Below are 19,105 nucleotides of genomic sequence, written 5' to 3'. Positions count from 1 at the left end.
CAGGGATATTCATTTCAATTTGGAGCATCAAATCCCTCAAGCCAGAAGCACCAGGCAGAGAATAACCACATCTTGCCGTGTACTCTGCGATGTATGACTTGGGATTTAAAGAGGGGAAAACAAGTTATCGCACTGCATTTTATTTTTCTGGCTCTTAAACCCTTGCCAATTTGTCACTAAGAACCAGCTCGCTTTCCGATAGAGATACATGCGGTGGGACAGACTCCAGCTCGTTCTCCCACAGCATTACTTCGTCTGAAGGGCAAACAGGAGCAAGTGCTAAAGCAAACAGATCTAGCTTTAACACACAGGTTGATGAAAGTGGTCGTACATAGCTACTCTTGAAGTAATTTATTTGTAGCCTTCATTCCCACAGATAATTACGAGCTTAAACGTTCTAAGACTTCAAATGATATTTTGCACTTTCTTCAAGTTAAAAAAAAAAAAATTTAAGTCTCATGCTTTTAAAGTCAAGATTAATGAATCCTCACAAGAGTGACAGTAATAGCCACAGTTACCTAAGCAATAGACTTGGGGGGGTTCTGGGGTACCCAGTTTTCCCAAAACCCAGTCTCCCGTGTCTGTACTTCCCCCGGGAGGCAGTCCACACACCTACAAACCTACCCAAGTTTGCAGTGGGCAACCACCGCTGCCAAGCACCAACTAGGTGATGGGTGCTGCAAGGACACGTTGGGACGGATGAAGACAGCATGACACAGAGTGCAAGGACCTAGTCCCACAGCAAGTATCAACAACAGCGAGTGTATTTGGAAACCAGAGGTAATTTTCCCTTTTTACATAGGTATGCTTATGGTCTTGTAGAAAGACTGTACCTTTATCTGGGTTGAACCCATAACTTTAATCGAAAAATTGTTAGGCTTAATATTATTCTCTTGGAGACTATATACATACAAGCCTTCCTTTAAAACTAAATTTGAGTAATAGCAATTTTTACAAAGAGGCTTTCACGAAGTACTGTTAGCAGTAAAATTAGCATTTGGGAGAACAAAGCTGTAGGTCTTAACTCCCCAAATGCTGCAAGTATGAACTCAGGGGAACCTGAGTCCAGGGAATGAAGGAATTCATCTAGTATTTCACATTCACCTTAAAATAAAAAATGACAGTGCATGGGCCAGCATGCCTCTCTGGAGTGACTGGGATTTAATAAATTATGGCAATATTTAGGGGGGGGAAAAAAAAAAAAAAAAAAAAGGAAAGAAAAAGACATCATCACCCCCCCAAAGGGCATAGACCAAGAAAGGGGGGAAAGAGAACATAACATGAGACACAAATAGTTTGTGATGGAAAAGAATAGGTTTTATTCTCTCCCCCAGATTTGGAAAGCATGCTATATTTTGCGTAGCAAGTGTGTGGGGAGAAAGAGTGGGGGGAAGAGAATATCAAAATCAAAACAAGTCACAAGGCATCAACAATCCCTGATAACAGGAGAGTAGTTTTTGTTGGCACAGCTCACAACAGCTGGAGGAATAATTGCAAAGCTGAGCGAGAATGCCTAGAATATATTTTGCCTTTAGATTCTCAGATGAAAGATGCTATCCACAAGAACTCTGCAAACGTTAATTAAACCCACGCAGCCCCTTTTGGCAGATCAAGAAGTATTTATCCTTATTTTGCAGAGAGGGAAATGAGTATCTCAGGCACTTTTAACATAAGGTATCTACTCTTTCTACTTAGGAAGTGCCCCATAGATATATACACCATTAAAAACACAAATTGACCTTTCCAGTCCAGCAGCCTTCCCCAGCGCACAGCCAGGACAGAGTTGATACCTCTTATTTCCCTCTGACTACTGCCCCAACAGAAATCTTGACTCTGCAGAAAAAGCAAGCCAGCTCCGGCCGTGCAGGTCAACAGAGGTGAATACGAGCACTACAAACAAGCTTTAAAGCAACACTGTCCCTTTATGAGTTCTAAAAACAACAATTCAACCACTCTTCCTTGGGTTTTTCTCTTCAACAAAGGTGATTCAGCCTTTCCAGACTGACTGGGCTTCAAGCTGTGAAACATCTCCCCCATTTGACAGCAGTTCTCTGCAGGATTGCTGCTTCTCAACACCGCTTTATAGACACCCACCTTTGTAAAGCCACTGTCCAGGGAAATGTCCCAGGCTCTTGGGCCACTTACCTACATTCAGACCACACGCTGCCAGTTCAAGAGCCCCACTGCAGGCAGGGAAGAGCGTGTCCTCATTACCCTCAGCTCTGCCTGCTGTAACACCAGCTCTCTCCTGTTGGAAGAGGAGAAATACTTCTAGCATCTCCCCCACGCGATGCTCCAATTAGGGACTCGAGTCCTCAGCTTTGGCTGAGTTCCTCATCACTGACCCTGAGGCAAGCGCCTGTGAATCCAGTAACAATCAGGTTTCATCCATCTTCCCTCTAATTAGACATTGTATCAGCACACATAAGTATTTCAAAGTAGCTTTATGCCTAGCCATCAACAGCTACAGTTACCGTTCCAAACAAGCTTCCTATTCTGCATATCGATATGCATACACCACTCTCCAATGTGATAAAATAGTGTTAGTGTAAATTTAATCCAATACACTGAGTTAAAGCAGGGAGAACCAGTGGAGATAAAAAGGAGCAGTGAAATATTTACCAAAAAAAGCAAAAAGAGGCATGAAGTATTTGAGACACCAACACTGGCAGGGCAGTAGTGTTGCTGCCTTCTGTAAAAAAGAGCTCGTCCTCAAAAGAAAACCAGTCAATTATTTGCTAAATAGACATGGAAAATTTTGTATTTGAGAGAAGGGTCAGTTTGTTGGATCTACAAAAAGTAGCTGAGAACATCTGCAAGGACAGGAAGAATATGCAAAAACACACGTGAACTAAAAAGCCAAATACACAGTGGTGGCCGATGCTTGTGATCTTACCATGAAAAGAAGCATATCTGGAGTTTTTCCCTGTCAAAAAAAAAACCCCTTGAGGCAGCTGATTAAGTATATATTTCAGTTGGAAATACATTTAATGATGCAGTTGGAAAGGAAACCTAAGAATAAGTGGAGCACGTTCAAAGACTTCAGACACTAAAAGGCATAAAATCCACTAGTTTTCAAAAATCTCACCCCAACATATGTATAGCCTAGGAGAAGCTTGGATAGGAACATAATAGTGTAAAATATGTAGTTTAAAACCTTGTTTCCATTCTAATTTCTTATCTAACACATACTTGACAAAAGACCCCTCCTGCCTTACGCTGCTGAACACGGAAGGAGGATCTCTGCAGAGGTGAAGACTGTTGTCTCTTCCCCCACCAAACAGGTGTTAAGTGATGTCTACTGCCCTGAGGCTGGACAAACACAGGTCCCTCACTTATGACAGCAAAAACAGATGCCTACGTGCAGCCGAGCCTGTTGCAGATCACTTGGACATGCCAATTCGGCAGCAATTACAGGTCCATCAGTTTCATACACAGCAAGTGCACTGAGTTAAAGCATTCTTCAGCTTAAAGGAACTATCAAGGAAATAGGAGTTTGAGGATATAAACTGCCATTCAAATCATCTAGTCTCATGCTCTAGACTCTATTTTACTCAAATTCAGTGTCATTCAGGTTATGTTTTCCTACAACAGCGGAGGTGAGGACATTTCAAATTGTCCATCACATCTCCAGCTGCTCTCTGACCCCACTTCACCTGCCATCTGGGCCAGCCTGCCTGGCTTTAAAACCCACCTCCTAGTGTGGTCATCTTATTCAGATATTGCCATCTACCAGAAATGCTGTCGGACAGCGTTCCTTCTGGAAAGCTCAGATACCCAACGGCAGACACTAGTTACACAAACATAGTGTAACTATGGGGGGTTTTTATATATATATATATATATATAAAATTTATATTCCGTTTATATTTATAGTGTAACACCATGCCCCACAGGGCACAGCACAGGTTTCACCACCACCATCTGACCACTGTGCTCAGCAAGTCAGGAGACCGTCCAGGGCTGCAAGCGGTGTTCAGACCAAAGGCAGAAGATGGAAAGCTTTCCCTAGACTAATCCAGTGCCTCAGCTGGCTTTCCTGAGAGCTTGCATGGTCACAGCAACTTTCCATAGGAGCTGCAAGGTATGGCTTGCAAAACCAGGCTGCTATACACCACAGCATACTGGGGCTACCACTGACAAGTCAGCTTTGTCACTGCCCCACACAGGTGGCCACCATCTTCTCTTTGCTAATCCAAGGCAGAGGCAGTTCCAAAGACCCAAGAAAACCTGAAACATAGCCAGGGAACCAGGTAGCTGGTTGTGCACTTCCAGTATTACATGTGCTGTTGCAATCTGGCACAGCCAGGAGACATCAGAAACATTTGGGGCAGAACCAGCAGATGTTTGCTGCTGCATTTAGTTACCCCCTCTCCGACCCTTTGCAGGGAGGCAGGACCCACAGGGAGCCCAAACTGCTCGCTCCACCCAGCCCCATATGCCAGATCCAGTCCAGGCTCTCCCCGTGCAGACGCTCGCTTCCTTTGCCATCCATCTCAGAGCTGCTTCTCCAACCTGCTCACTCAGAATGGTGGTAATACAGGGGTTAAAATAATGCACCTCAACTGCATGCATTAGTTTTTAGTGACAGATAGAGTCAAAGTTTTTTGGCTCGAAGTTTCAGCTATGCCCTTGGCTTCTAGTTAAATTAAGATTGCACATGGTGAGGTAGATATTGCGACATTATTAAAGGTGTCCATTGCATTCAGAGCAATTCCCGCAGAAATGTATGTATTTGCGGTACACTTCATCTTGATGACAACTTTGAATCAAGGCAATTCCAGATGAGAAATGTCGCTGTATTTTAATGCACACTATGATGCAAGGCAGCTGCACTGGCCTTTCCTGGCCGCCACTCTGGGGTCTTTCCAACAAACGTTTGCAGTTTTTGGACTGGTTTTGGACTTCTACAGCCCTTTGAGGACACAGAGCAGCGCCCTCCAACACGGCGCACATCTGCACATTGCAGCAGCAGCTGAATGGTACCAGCTGAGTGGTGGCAAAACTGATGACATGATGCCTGTAACCAGCACAGGGGGAGGACGGGAAGCCTGGGACCACCGAGGCCTGGGGCAGCTCTGCCCGCAGGGACGCAGAGGCTGGAAGCTTGCAGGAGAACAGAGAAGCCCTGAATTCACAGCTACACACCAACCTGTCAATGCACGGGGTGCTTTGCCATCTGAGCAACCCTCCTCTTCTAAACTTCAAGGAGAGGTTTGAGGCTCAGCACTCAAGGCTGCAGGAGGACCGGAGCTAGCAGTGGGTACCCTTCTGCCTGCGCAGGCAAGGGGCAGGGGCCAGGCCTTGTTATTTCATTCTTTACGATAAGAGACGGAGCACATTTTTGGCCTTCCCACAGAAATCCATAGTTGTGTGACTGCCAACTCTTTATCGCTTTCCATTTCACTTTTTTGTTTGTGTGTTTGTTTTAAACTTTGCCCAAGGTTACAGTCAGTAAAGGTGTCTCCCTCAACATACAGCATTAAAAATACTACCACATTAACATCTGGAAATTGCATTAAAATCCTTCTTGAAAGTGTATGCTTTTCAGAAGAAAGCCCCAACCGAGCAGAAGAGCAGCAAATTTTTGCACCACGTCCCTTTGCAGGTGAAGCATTTCGCAGAGGCCACCTTGCAGGCTGTCCTCATGACTTTCTACAGATCAATAACCCCCCACCTGTGCTCACCCTCTCCTGCCCTCATGGGAGGCAAACACCATGCACACACATCTATCACACAAAGCAAGCATTACTCAGCAGCCTTGAATCTTGATAGCGAGTATAAACAAGCATGGGACAGCTCGGGACCTCCTACATCAAGTACAACCTGCTACAGTCACCAACTCGAAGCCCTCTCTGAAAAGCATCAAAATGTTTTAGAAAGAGCCCAACTGGCTGTTGAACTCACCCTCTTTTTCCACCCAAACTACTACTTTAAAGCTGCATATCTCATGACTAAAAGCCTTCTTCTAACTCTCAGTCGCTGTTTATTTGTGGCCTCATAATATCATTCTCCTTTTGGAGATCACTGCCCTTTAAGTTAAAGGATTTTGTCCCCTGTATGATATCATCTGTATTACATATTTACAGAGAGAGATGGTAACCCTTCTGCCTTCCCTTCAGCATCCCAAGCACACCTCTGTAATCACCCTGCAGCTGCTCAGGGATGGCTGACAGGGCCCCTTTTGCAGCTCCTGTGTCCAGAAAATGTTCCACACTTCAGAGAAGCAGCAGTTTCTTATGCGGCAGACTCTTCCAGATCATCCTTCACAGAGTCTAATGACTCTGGAAAGATCCCTGGGGAAGGAGTGCTTTACTGCCAACGAGCTCCATTAAGCATCCAACAACACCCAGCAAGAAACAGCAAAACTTTTTTTTTTTTTAATTATTTTTCTAAGTTGGCCATAACACACAGAACATCACAGAGCATATGCCGTATAAACGATCTGCCCACAATTCTCTGCACTTATTTTGAAGCAAGGTGGCTGTAAGCAAATGCAGCTATTTCCAGGAGAGGTAACAACTCAGGATAACAAAGTAATACGAAAGCACTGCTTTTACGATGGCTCCCATCACAGGGGAGAAAGCAGAACAACTGCAAATACCTTTAAAATACTAACATGCGCTACTGGCATGAGAGACTTCAATTAGGATGTGGTTTCGCACTGTCGCTCAGCTGATCTAATGGCCTGTTGCTGCCAAAAAGAGAGATCTCTTCCCCAGCTTCCAAGCCTGGATCCAGTGAGCCAATTCAGGGAGTTAAGCTGGAGGGAAACTATCTGTACTGAGAAGGAAGGAACCAGATATGTATCAGCCCAAAAAGATCAGTGGGAGCACAACACCGAGAGCAAAATCTTTCCTTGCAGCTCCAGCTTGACATTGTATCAGTTCAGCTACAGTGCACAACCACACTCGAAATTTAGATAGCTTTTTAACTATAAAGCTGTATCTCACGTCCATTACTCCTCTCCCAACACAAGGATGAGCCTTTCTATTATAAATGCTTTTATATCACCGTAGCACTCTCCACCCTACAGGAGCACACATCAATTGTGGATAAAGTGGTTCAACTTTTGAATGTAGACGAAAACTGAGACAAAGCTAATGGTGGTGAAGGACAGGTTGCCCAGGGAAGGAAATGATCATAGGTTTAGGAGGAAAGGGGAAAAAACCTACAGACAATTTACCTGTGCGTGGGTCACCGCTCATTAATGCTCTGAAGAGAATCACTTCACATGTTATAAATTATGCTGCTCTTGGCTTACTCCCTTATTATCCACCTCAGACAGCATCCAGTATCCTTTCACACACACAATCTAACGGGAACACTTTGAATAAAATGAACAGAAGGAAAGAAAAACTGGGGGCCTTTGTTTGAGCAAGAAAAACCATCAGGAGACCCAGTAATAGTATCAGGTTTCACCACTCACTCTAAGTCTCTGCATTTCCACCTTCTCCAGAAAAGGGAAAACCTCTCTGAAACCAAACTCCGGGCTGCGTGGGCAGAAGACATGGTTGTTTTCTCCTGTTGATATTTCTATCTACACCCTGCTGATTTGGGATTTCCAACAGACTTTTTAAAAGCTTTCCCATTCAGGCTTCGCTCCATTTTAAGAAGTTTCTAGAGACAGTGAACTGTGTTCAAGGCAGACATATGAAACTTCTAATTTTGGCTATCAGGCAAAGCTCAGTGTTCAAGAGCAAGTAGCCAATTTCTGTCCAAATTTTTTTTTCTTCCTTTCTAATCATGGCTTGAAAAAATGCAGCTATAACACACACTTTACTTCTTTAAATATTTAAGATTTTTTTACTGTATTGAAATAAAATCCAACATCAGACAGTAATATACCAGTGATATCTCCTATCAGGGCTGGCAAGGGTGAGATCACTCTTTTCCCACACACCTTCTAATCTTCTGCTAGTATCACTGATAAAATAAACTAATAATAATTATTAAAAAGTGCTTTAGCGTAAAGGTTAAAGGTTGAAAGAATCCACAACTTGCTGAGAGAGAACAACAAAACCCAACTTCGACCAGAAAGGCTGGAAATTGGAAACATCCAATTTCAGCCCAAATATTTTGTCAATTCTCCCTCCCCTTCCCGCTAAAGATCCGAAACTATGAACTGTGCAGTTACAGTCCTGCAGACAGCAGCACACTGACACTTCATCTTACTCTTACAATAAGATCTCAGAGGCAAAAGCATATAGAAACAAAGACACACTTGACTAGCGAACCCAAGAGTATCAGTATAAATTAGCTCTCTAGAGACCTAACGAAGGTTTCCTTTCCTCCTCAAAGGCAGCAGCTATGTGGTGCCTCACGGTAAGCACTCTAGACAATTAAAAGGACACGAAATCTGTCCACAGGGAAAGGCAGCAGCTGCATCAGCAGGATAAAGGAGAGGATCCAGGCGGCCCCATACAGAAGACGGAAGGGGAAGGGCAAGAAGTGCATCCTCCTTTCCTTAAGGGCAGTTTCAGTGCAGCAACGTGTTCACTTTCCACCCCTCCCAACTTAAATCTCTCTTCTGAAAATGCTTTCATAGGAACTGCCTTATAAGACCTGAACTATAAGCCCATAAGATCTATATTTCCAGAGCAGCAGCCACCGCTGGACACCTGTACGGATGGTTGAGGCACTGTGCAACGCCTCTCAACTCATTCCAGATCCAGACCAACTTAGCACCAGCTTTCAAAATCTCCTCCCTCTCTTTTCAACAGCGTAAATACTAACATGCAAAACAATAATTTGACTCTTCATAGATTACTAACAGAGATTCAAGTCTCCAGATCAGTTTTTCTGCAGCGCTGTCTAATGCAGCTCCGGGCTTAAGCCTGCTCATAGAGGCAGAAATGAAACCTGTTCTGCCCAGGAGTCTTCCCAGGAAGGTAAGCTGCATCCCTTGCTCACCACTCTGGACCAAGATTTCCTCTTCTAAAATGTTAAGCATCATCTTCACAGCGAGAAGATGCCTATGACTTCCACATCAGCCTTTTTATTATTTTTATTATTTTTGGAAAAACAACAACACCGATTCCCACTCTTCCTTTGATCTGCAACAGGAGGAGGAAGGAGTGTGAAGGAGGGAGAAACAAGTTGTTTAAACAACAACAGCTGTTACATCAATACCAGCATAATGGAGTCGCAAGCATCCTGTTCTTGTCAGAGCAGTTGCTGTTTAAGTAAGAGCTCTGCCTTTTGAAGAGGACTTTATAACCTCAAACACGAACGTTCAGCTATATTTTCTTCCTAATCAGAAGTCAATTATCCTGCTGAGTTGATGACAGAACAATTCCACAAAGTAAATCCTTTTCATATCAGGGCCTTCTGTGATCAAGTTGTACTGGAAACTTCCTTGCTCACACAAAAGCAAGGAGGATTTCACTTGTGCTTCCCACAATTGTTCCCAGGGGCCTCTCTCCAAACTACCATGTGAACCTTCAGTGTAGAAAAAGCTTCATCAGACAACATGAGCTAATGCACTTTTATTCAAACTGAAATTTCACTAGTCTATCTTTTAAGTTTGAGGCTATCCAGAAAGTGTTTACGTCCAGCTGTCTATAGATTTTACTCACAGAAGCAAATTAGTGCCACTGGCAAACACTGTTCCCTACTTCCCGATCATTACTATAGTAGTGCAAACCTCCTGGAGAGTCCCTTTAATACTTTTTTAACCACCTTGACATAGCTTTATTAAAGCAAATAATTACTGCAACATTTTTGTATCACAAGCCAAGTTTTAATCTGTTCTCAGGCTTTGTACTTTGCAGTATTCTCGTCTCCTACACCATTCCCTTCCTAGGTGCCAAAGTCCAGATATACTTAAATTACTTCCCACTGAGCGGGCTCCCGGTACCCGCTTTTGGATAAATGAATGCTATTGCACTCATGAGAAATCGAAGGAAGCCAGAAATTCTTAAATTAAACTGAAATCTGAACAGTCCCCAGGGTTACTAACCCCATTCTTATGGCGGCATCTTTTAATGAGCACAAACGGTAAAGGCCTCTGCTTTACAAATTATCCGGAAGCTGATGCTTCCCGTGACACGGAGCCCTCTTACCGCTGGCTGGCACAGACACAGTCCGCAGGAGCGGAGGCACCTCCCGAACCGTCACACGTCACTGCTACAGTACCTGGGGTGCTCCATGGAAGAAAGTGGCGCAGAGCGAAGCAAAGGAACCATAAGGCCAGATCCAATAAGGTTTGTCTGACTACAAGGAGGCATCCACTGCAGCCTCCGTCCAGCTTCCAAGGTGATCTATCGTCCACATGCAACATCCTTTTTGGCAGATCTGGATGTAATTTGAATTCAGACTTATTTGCCTGGCCAAGACACAGGTTAGAGCCAAGGTATCCTTTATTTTGCAGAGAAGATCCCATGTCATCCCACAGTTCTCCAGGCTGGCATAAACTCTACTTCCAACTCATTCTGTAAATAGCTCTAGGAAACTGCCCCAGCAGGCTACCTGGCCTCCAGGGGACACGGTTTCTGATCAGCCACTGTTCTCTCTAGAGCGGAGAGCACATGTTCAGTGAGGTCCCCACAAACCACGCTTGTAGATAAGTATGAAGAAAAGGCTGGCAGAAAATGGTCCCTCGCAGCAAACGTGAAAAGTCTGTACATAAAAATTGCCTCAACAATTGCAGCTACAAGTTCAGTAACTCTCTGCCTGTTTATCTCTACTGCTTCAAAAGTGTCAGTTAACGTTTACGCCTGCTTCAAAAAGAAGTCCTGCATGGTATTTCTGAACAGGAATGATCAGATTCTCCCCCCTCCTTTTTGGATGGGGGCACAAGACAGAGAAGCAGAAAGAAACTGGTCTAGAGCCTTGTCCCTGTTGTAGCAGAGGCAACATGAAAAATACAGCTAGGGAATCTGCTCAGATACCCTCCTGGGAGCAGTTCAGGAACGAACCCAAGAAACAGCCTGGAGAAGAGCAGCAGGGGAGCTGGAGCCACAGCCCAACAGGGGATAGCTGACCTTCGTTATTTAATACTGAAAAAAATAGCAACACCAAGAGAATAAGAGGGATGGAGAGTTGCAGACCTGCATTAACACATTATGGAGGATCTTGCATGCAACGTGATGGTTTTAGCCTCACTTGAGCCGTCTTCCTCTAACCCGCCATGTGATTCAAGAAGAACTGTAAGCAGAAGAGAAATAAACACACAAACAGTGACTTATTCTACCTAAATATGAACCAGTTCCTGGAGGGGAAGGGAGGAGAGCAGAACCCGAACTGATATTACAGGCTTAGCAAGCAGAAGCACTTCAGCACATACTGCCGGCTTTGTAATTCTGCCACAAAGGCAGCCTGTTACTGCTGTACCATTACAGCATTGTCCCACACAGCCTCAAGTCTCAATTTCAATAGCTGTATTAAATGAAAAAGTCCCCTGGGTGATGGCGCTAGTTGACTTCTCGGCACTCCTCATTTATAGCATACTGCTTCCCAAGTGTCGCTGGATCACAGCGGGGATCCCCGCAAGGTCTCCAAACCTTCCCTCGCTCCAAATTAATACACGAGGTGTCCCCTACATGGAGTCTCTCCATCACAAGAGATTTTCCTGGGCAGAGCAAAAGTCCAACACATAACTCAGCATTTTACAAGCCCTTTCCACACTGGCTATATTATTCAGTCAATGTAGTAGAAAAAAAAAAAATAGATGCAGTGCTCCAATGCTGTTCAGGAAGAGCTGATCCCTCTTTCAGAGATATCAATGTCTGGCACATTTACACCCTCTAAGAACTGCCCGGCCAAAAATAACGCTGAAACCAACAAGAGAAACAGCCAATTTGGCTGTTTTTATCCCAACCAGATTAAAAATTACTCTCAATTTACTATCTTACTAAACTACATCTGAAATTGTTACAGTAGGCTGTCTGTGGGCTGGCAAGCTAGCTGCATGCAACTTCACATAAGCACGCGTAAAAAGAAGAATGAGAAAGAACCATAAATATATATAGTCTATATATGGAAAAGGCAAGGAAAGAATGAAAAAAATCTCCTGCCAACAGTTCTTCACTTCAAACAAGCAGGGGCTGGGACACCCTGGGTAGCGATAGACCCCAGATCAATCATGGTTTCTGGATGTATTTCTCTCCCTCCCTCCTCCTCTTCGTGCCATGTGTGTCCCCTGTCCTGTGGGACTCTGCAGCTTGGATTCAGGACTGTGTGAGGCAGCTCAGTGAGCCCAGGGTGACACATCTTGGCAGGCCAGGTGAGGCTTTAGGGAGCTAGTGTTTTATTACCAGTGCCTGGACAAATCTGTGCAATGAGATGATTGTACATTTGTTGACATACTTTCCTGGACACAGCAGCAACACCAGCCTCTTCAGGAGAAAACTGCTTTGAGGACTTGGTCTGCACACAGCTGCGGATCTAATTTACAGTACCGTGATACCACGGACCGGTGCAGAAGAGTTTGCATCAGCCTCTAGCTGCAAGGCTTTTGGCATGGTACTGGTATGGCAGAAATGGTCACCATACCCTAACCATACCGATACCCTAATGGTGATCAACATGGGCCCCTTGGAACAAGGGGGCTGGCTGAGGCAGACAGAAGCCAGGTCCTCTGGCTTCTCCGAACAGAACAAAAGCCACCAGCAGAGCACAGACAGGCCCGAATGACTGTGTGAGTTCTTTGGTTTTAAAAGCAGGAGGGAAGCACTGGGGAAGGTGGCAGAGAGGAAAGAGAAGAAAAGCCCAGTGGCAGGAATAGCCGTGGAGCTGGGAGGCGTGGGAGAGGATGCCCCAAAACTCGGAAGATAAGTCTCAACACAGGGAAAAACTGCTCTGGATGATCCATGGAGCTCTGACTCAGTGCTGGGTGAGGAAGAGGAAAACACCCAAGTGTTCCTTAGCTGAACCAAGGCCCAGGTTTCCCAGGCTGCCCACAGGGCAGGACTTTAACCACCCTTGTGGGAGCCGTGATTCACGTTAGGGCAGCACAAAAGCCAGGGATACGAGTCAGGGCAGATATACAAAACCACAGACTTGTCACAGCCCCAGGCACGTCAATCTGCAGACCATCACTGCAGACATGTGACTACAACCCTGGATGTTAGGATTTTAATCACGTTGTATTCCAGTTCTACTTTTTGGAAGCCACAGCACTAATGAAATAAATATCACTTATGCAAAGCACAGGGGATGGAGGGGCACGCCTTTCCCTTGCAGAACCACTACCTGTTTGATGACACTGATTTATATTTATCTAAATAAGACTAATTCTCTCTTTTGATATCATTTCCCCTCTTAACCAATGGAGAGGGGGAGAAGGTTTAACAAGAGTGTTTCTTGTCCCCATTTAGAAGATGCAGTACGCACCAGCAGCCATTTAGTTTCACGAAATTGCTGCAGGATACAAAGATACATCTCATATCCTGGCTGACAGCTTTAGCGCAAAGCCACACAACGTCTGCCAGGGCTCCTTGTTAAATACTACATTGTTCTAGTGACTCAGTGCGCTGGAATGTATCACGTTTACTCGTAGCTTTTCTGATAGAGTTTTTAGATTAGACACATAAAATTCTGCTTTTTAGAAAAAAATAAGTCTATTGTTTCTTATTATGTGGAGCATACAAAACTCCTAGTTTCTTCTCCAGGGTTATAAATACAGAGAACTGAAGCAAAAGGACAAGCCCTCAGAAACCTAATGGTTCTTTCAAGCTTCTAGTAAGTAGGACTGTAAGAACATCTGCTAGGAGAAAAAACAGATGTGCACCATGACCAAATGTTACCGTCAAAAGGAAAGAGGACAGAAGAGTAGTGAAGATGGTCAAAGACATGGAGCATCTTCTGTAAGAAGGACAGTTGAATTAATTAGGATTTTTAAGTCTGGAAAAGAGACCTCTGACAGGGGACACGGTAGGGATCTTACAGAACCCAAACCAGCATGGAGCTGGCAAATATGCAAACAACAATTCCCTAAACAGGAGCTTGTTACAGTAAACTTGCTGGCAGCAGGTTCAGTTACCAAAAGGAGGTGGTTCATCACACACAGTTACAGTTAAACTTTGAAATGCCTGGGAGCAGGACAGAGGCCAAAAGCACACGTGTGTTCAAATAAGAGCTAAATAAATTGATGTGAGATGAAGGCCGTTTCTACTGGCTACTGCTGGAGATAGGACAGACCTCTGGCCTCCCACAGCTCAGGTGTTTGTTTGCCACGTTCTGAGTTTTTAATAAAGCAGGCAAGAGTCTATGGCATCTTCTGAGAAGAACAGCAGCAAGAAGCAGGAATTCATCTCGCCCACTACCCAGTGCTTCTCGGAAGGACTGCAGGCAGGAGGTACAAGCAGCACAAATCCCCCCCGCAATACCAAACTGCTCTCGCTTAGCCTTCTTAATTGCAGTTGTGAGCAAAGACCACAGAAACACGTACACAGCTAAGCCCGGTGCCTGCACAGGAAGCATCAGACCTACACTCACGTTCATACAGATGATGCCACATCCTCATAGGAAGGGAACTGCAATACAACCTCCCACAATACTTAGCTTGGCTGCCAAGCCAGGAAGCCTCAGGTGATGCTTGAAGATGAGTCTCCTCAAAATATTTTTATATTCCAGCCGCAGCCCAGTTATTTAGATATTTAGCACCACAGAGACAGGCTTGCATAAGAATGACTTGTTAACGACTCCCTTGAAACAGGTTATTTTCCCATTCTGTTCCATGGCAATCATAGACAGACCGCGTTTCTAGCGTCTTCTGTTCCAGCTCCCTGCCAAGAACAGCCCTTTGCCCAGCTATCTCCTACTGACCTAAATTCATACATGCAGTCTTCTTGCTTTAATCACAGTCTTCTGCCCTACAAAAGGGCTCCAAACCTGAAATCCTTGTCTCCTATGTTCATTATTCCAGCCATCAGGCCCACAAATGCGTAACAGCTTCTGAAGGTCAATGCAGAGCCTGCTGCACACGACACCAGCCATAATAGATGTTCTGCAGGCCAAATTATGCCCTCGGGGAAGCCTATGCATCCCTGTGGCCTTCTGCAGATTGCACAGCTGTCAGGCTGCAACTTACTATGTTCTACTTAAGATATGCAAGAAGAAAGAGAATTCAATGGTATTGACTTATTTCAGCTACTGAAGTCAGCCGATCCGACTCTAAACACACATTGGGATTATATCTGTCGATTAAGACCATGGCACGATGGCACCTTTGGTCAATAACAGCATCATTTGTTCTTCACATGACCTCTCTGCTACTTCCAGTTTTATTGTTCACCATCGTGTTTGTTACAGTAGCTATGTACCAGCTGAGAAGAGAGTCCCCACTGTGTTTGGCACATAATAAAAGCAGGGTAAAAAGACTGCTCTGAATCCAGAAGTATAACAAGCTAAATCAATGCTGTAGTGAGTAGGAACAGAACATCTGAACCAAGGACATCCTGCATGTCATGCTATACTGGTCAGATATAGGGGAATTTAAGAAGCCACAAATTTTAAGAAGCGTCTTTTTCCCCCCTTCTTGCACAGAAGCACAGGAGTTCTCTGCCCTGCTCCCAGGATGTATTTAAACCAACCTGCTGACGCACTCCAGTATCAAAGCATATTATTTCGTCCTTGTCTTTCGTTAACAAACACCCTCAGTTTTAAGATTCATCATCCCATTTTAGGCTTAGGGGAGTCGCCTGCTAGGACTGTTACAATAAACTTAATTGTGCAGTGGTCTCAGTCAAATCAGTGCAGCTCCCACACTCACCTGCTGCGTCTGCGCCTGCATTTTACACCCAGAAGTAGAGTGTCCTCCCAGCTTGCAGATGGCTACAGTAGGCAGTTAACTATTTCAGACGGGCCAAGATGTTCCAATTAACCAGTATTTACTAGCTGAAGTCCCTCACAGTAGCGAGTTTACAAATATTTTTATAAACACCTCATAAAGCATGGGCTCGTTATTACAGCCCATTAGCATGCATGCAAGATATTTTAACGTGTAAAAATTCCCCATGAAATAACGATTTTCTCCTCTACTTTCAGAAAAAAAACTGCCATCCTTACCATGAGCTAGGCAACACTCTCCAGTTCTTTTTTCTTACCCTTTCCAGCCCACAAGTCAAGCCAAGCCTCGTTTGCCTGATTTCACAGCATGCCTTCATGAGTAACCCCTACACGTGCCATGGCAAGTCCCTCACCCACCCTCCTCACCGAGTTCAACACCTCCGGCAGGGCTGGAATAGAGGAGGTGAACCTTTGCTCTCCTGACCCTAGAGTTTCCTCTGCTCTGCAGCACAGGAAGCCGCACATGACACATTGCTAAATTATGTGGCAACACCTTTAGCGTTGATTCTCCCCAGCCTTGAGCAGGTACAAGACATAAGTGCATCAGTTCTCCGCTCTGCTGAAACGTGCAGACTATTGGAAGTGGGATACGAATAAAATTTACCACTTCAGATAGAAGGACCTGGAGCCGACAACATCTGCTTCTCCCAAAACAAGAGTTAAGCCAAGGGAGCTTGTACTTCTAGGACAACATTGTCCAAGCATGCAGACTTAACGCTGCTCCCCAGCGAAGTCAATTTTAAGCCAACATTAGGCACTACAGAAAATCTTACTCTTGAAATATTAAGGTACTCACTGTACAAGGTGATCAACTGGAAAACTGGAATCTGTCCCTCTTCTGTACCCAACTCTCTACTCATTTGTCTGGAGCCTATTAGAGAGGAAAAAAAGTTGTAAATATAGACAGAGTGACAAAAAAAAAATTAAAAAAAAAAAATCAAGAAGTAGGCCAGCTAAGCAATGCAAAACAGACATGGACACTCCCCCACCCCCAACACTGAAGTCACGAACTGAAAGAGCTTGCAAAGCTCACAGCAAGGTCTCTCAAGCAAATGCTGTGATGTTTGAAAACAACTATGGCACCAGCTGCCTCTGGAGATTCTCAAGAAGGTCAGACCTGATCCAACCCAAGAGTAAAGCAAGACGTTTATGTAAGAGTTGCAGCAATAGCTACACAAAACAAATTACTACCAAGACGTTGAATCACAGCTCTTTGTGACACATGCTGATCACCAATGCACCATTACACATGTGGTCAAGAGCATTACACAGGGAAACAGATTTTTCCTCGCTGGCCACAAAAACTACTTTATCAAGACACAGTCCTGAATGGTTAGATGGGATGTGATCTAGCGTGCACCAAAGAAGTTCCTTTAATAGATTTGTTGTTTCAACACACTTTATCCCCTTAATAAGGAGCCACTGAACTTCTGCTTAAACCCATTCTGATTAAGCAAAAGATTACCCATAGAACAGTGCTGGGATGCAGACAAAAGGAAAACCCGTTGCTTGACATACATGTTAGTATACATCACACACAGACCAATTATGCTTCAGGGAGACATTAAATCCCTGTTCAATTAATAGAGACACCTCTTAAGATGAGCATTAAATAATTCCCTACCACATAGCACGACAACTGGCTACTTCAGTGAATTGGAACAGAAGTAACTCCACATCTCCCTACCAACAAAATCCAAAACAAAACTTGCCCTTAAAAGAACAAGAGGTCAGTAAGGAGGGATGGGGGGCAGGAATGTTACTACTGCAGTGCTAGTGTATGCTTATATTAAAGACTCCTCATCAGAAAATTAAATGAAATGGATGCCTTTCATGTTTATCAATAACAGAGCTAATGGTTTTTATGTAAATGCCATTACTTTCAGCCAGATCTGCAAGAGACTCGAGCCACATAGCCCCATCTCCCCTCGCAAGCGACTCCCCTTCAGGCAGCCAATCTAAATGCAAATTATAATCAAACGGTAAAACCAAGAGTTTTCTGGATTATACCAAAAACTTAAGACTAGGGACAAGGCATACATATTTGAGAACAACCCTCCTCTTTTGGAAAGACCTGCGGATCTTGCATTGCTTTTTCATCCTGAACATACATAAAAATTAAAGTATAACTTGGTTCTCATTTACAGCCATATTATTTACCTATACAGCAAAGAGTATCATCATCTTCTGTTCTGTTGCCCTTGGTGTTAAAACGAGGAGAGGGACATTTTTCTACCAAGCTACAGAGAGAAGATATCTCTCGGAGATGTGTCATCCACAGTGGGAGCATCTCATCAGCAAGGAAATTAAATCAGAGCAACAATAAAGCCCCAGTTGGACTTTGCAGAACAAACGGCACTTCTACATTTTCAGGGGGAAATTTCTCCTTGGAACAGAGTTGTTTGTGTAAGTCGGAGGAAGAAGGTGTTATCACAGGATGGTTATTAGGAGGCAGAGATTTAAAACTGTCATCAGCACAAGGAGCACCATTCTCATAGCATAAAAGCTTTTTTGAAGAACACTTAAATCCCGACCCCTGCCTGGAGCATATATCAAGTCAGGTGCTTTGTCGGCACGGATTAAAACAAGGTACTAATGGCAAATCTGAAAATAACTAATACTAGAAACTGCACTGTTTATTAAGTAGAATGCACAGAGGAGAAACTAATGATTAAAACAAAGGCCAAAAATCTGACAACCTGACTACGGCACAAGTCTGCAAGCGGGTCTCGGAGGGGACTTGCTCTAACTACCACAAGCAGCTAAACACCAAAACTACCATTCCCAAGTGGGGCGCACGTCCTTGGAGGGATGCAGCTAATTAACAATACAGCTATATACACGCTCGTTACACGGGTGAAGAGCTTAGCACTTTGTATGTTTTGAAAGCGCATACTACAGGAATATTCATAGAGCAGAACCTCGCTAATTAACATTAATAACCAAGAGACCACTTCTGCAAATGGCTGGATTTGGTGAATTAGCCAGTGAGAGAACATGCAAAGCTGGGAAGCAGTGAGACAACGCGACCCAGCAGGCGCCTGGCTCACTTCTTTGGATATCTATAGTTAAATAATTTATCATTGTGCCTCAGTGCGAATGTGCAGCCTGTAAATAAAGCACCTCTTATTATGCAAGGCCCTGCTAAATTTGATTAGTAGGGTTTGACTGCCCATCTGAAGAGATCATTAAATTAAAAAACACAACCCAGACTACCTTCTCTCAGAAATTTTTCACGTGAGCTGGCATTTTAGAGAACTCATCAATTTCTTTTTCAGCTGTTCTGACATACTTCATGGTTAAACAATTACTC

At 44.2% G+C, this 19,105-nt stretch overlaps 1 protein-coding gene across 12 annotated transcripts in view; it reads right to left on the bottom strand.

Annotated features, from left to right (window-relative positions):
* Positions 1 to 19,105, bottom strand: part of EXTL3 (exostosin like glycosyltransferase 3) — a 161,102-nt gene that overhangs the window by 97,777 nt on the left and 44,220 nt on the right. For 10 of the 12 annotated variants that reach the window (XM_076332541.1, XM_076332545.1, XM_076332539.1 and 7 more), the window contains exon 2: positions 16,589 to 16,663. The exons of 1 other annotated variant lie outside the window; for it this stretch is intronic. The gene's annotated coding sequence lies outside the window, so the exon portion shown is untranslated. Of the gene's footprint in view, positions 1 to 2,145; positions 2,249 to 16,588; positions 16,664 to 19,105 lie in introns of all 12 variants that reach the window. One more of the 12 variants, XM_076332547.1, reaches the window with a different exon arrangement.

This window comes from Aptenodytes patagonicus, chromosome 3, assembly GCF_965638725.1.
Source record: "Aptenodytes patagonicus chromosome 3, bAptPat1.pri.cur, whole genome shotgun sequence".
Classification (NCBI taxonomy): domain Eukaryota; kingdom Metazoa; phylum Chordata; class Aves; order Sphenisciformes; family Spheniscidae; genus Aptenodytes; species Aptenodytes patagonicus.
The sequence above is the reverse complement of the archived record's forward strand: the minus strand, read 5'-3'. Positions and strand labels throughout refer to the sequence as shown.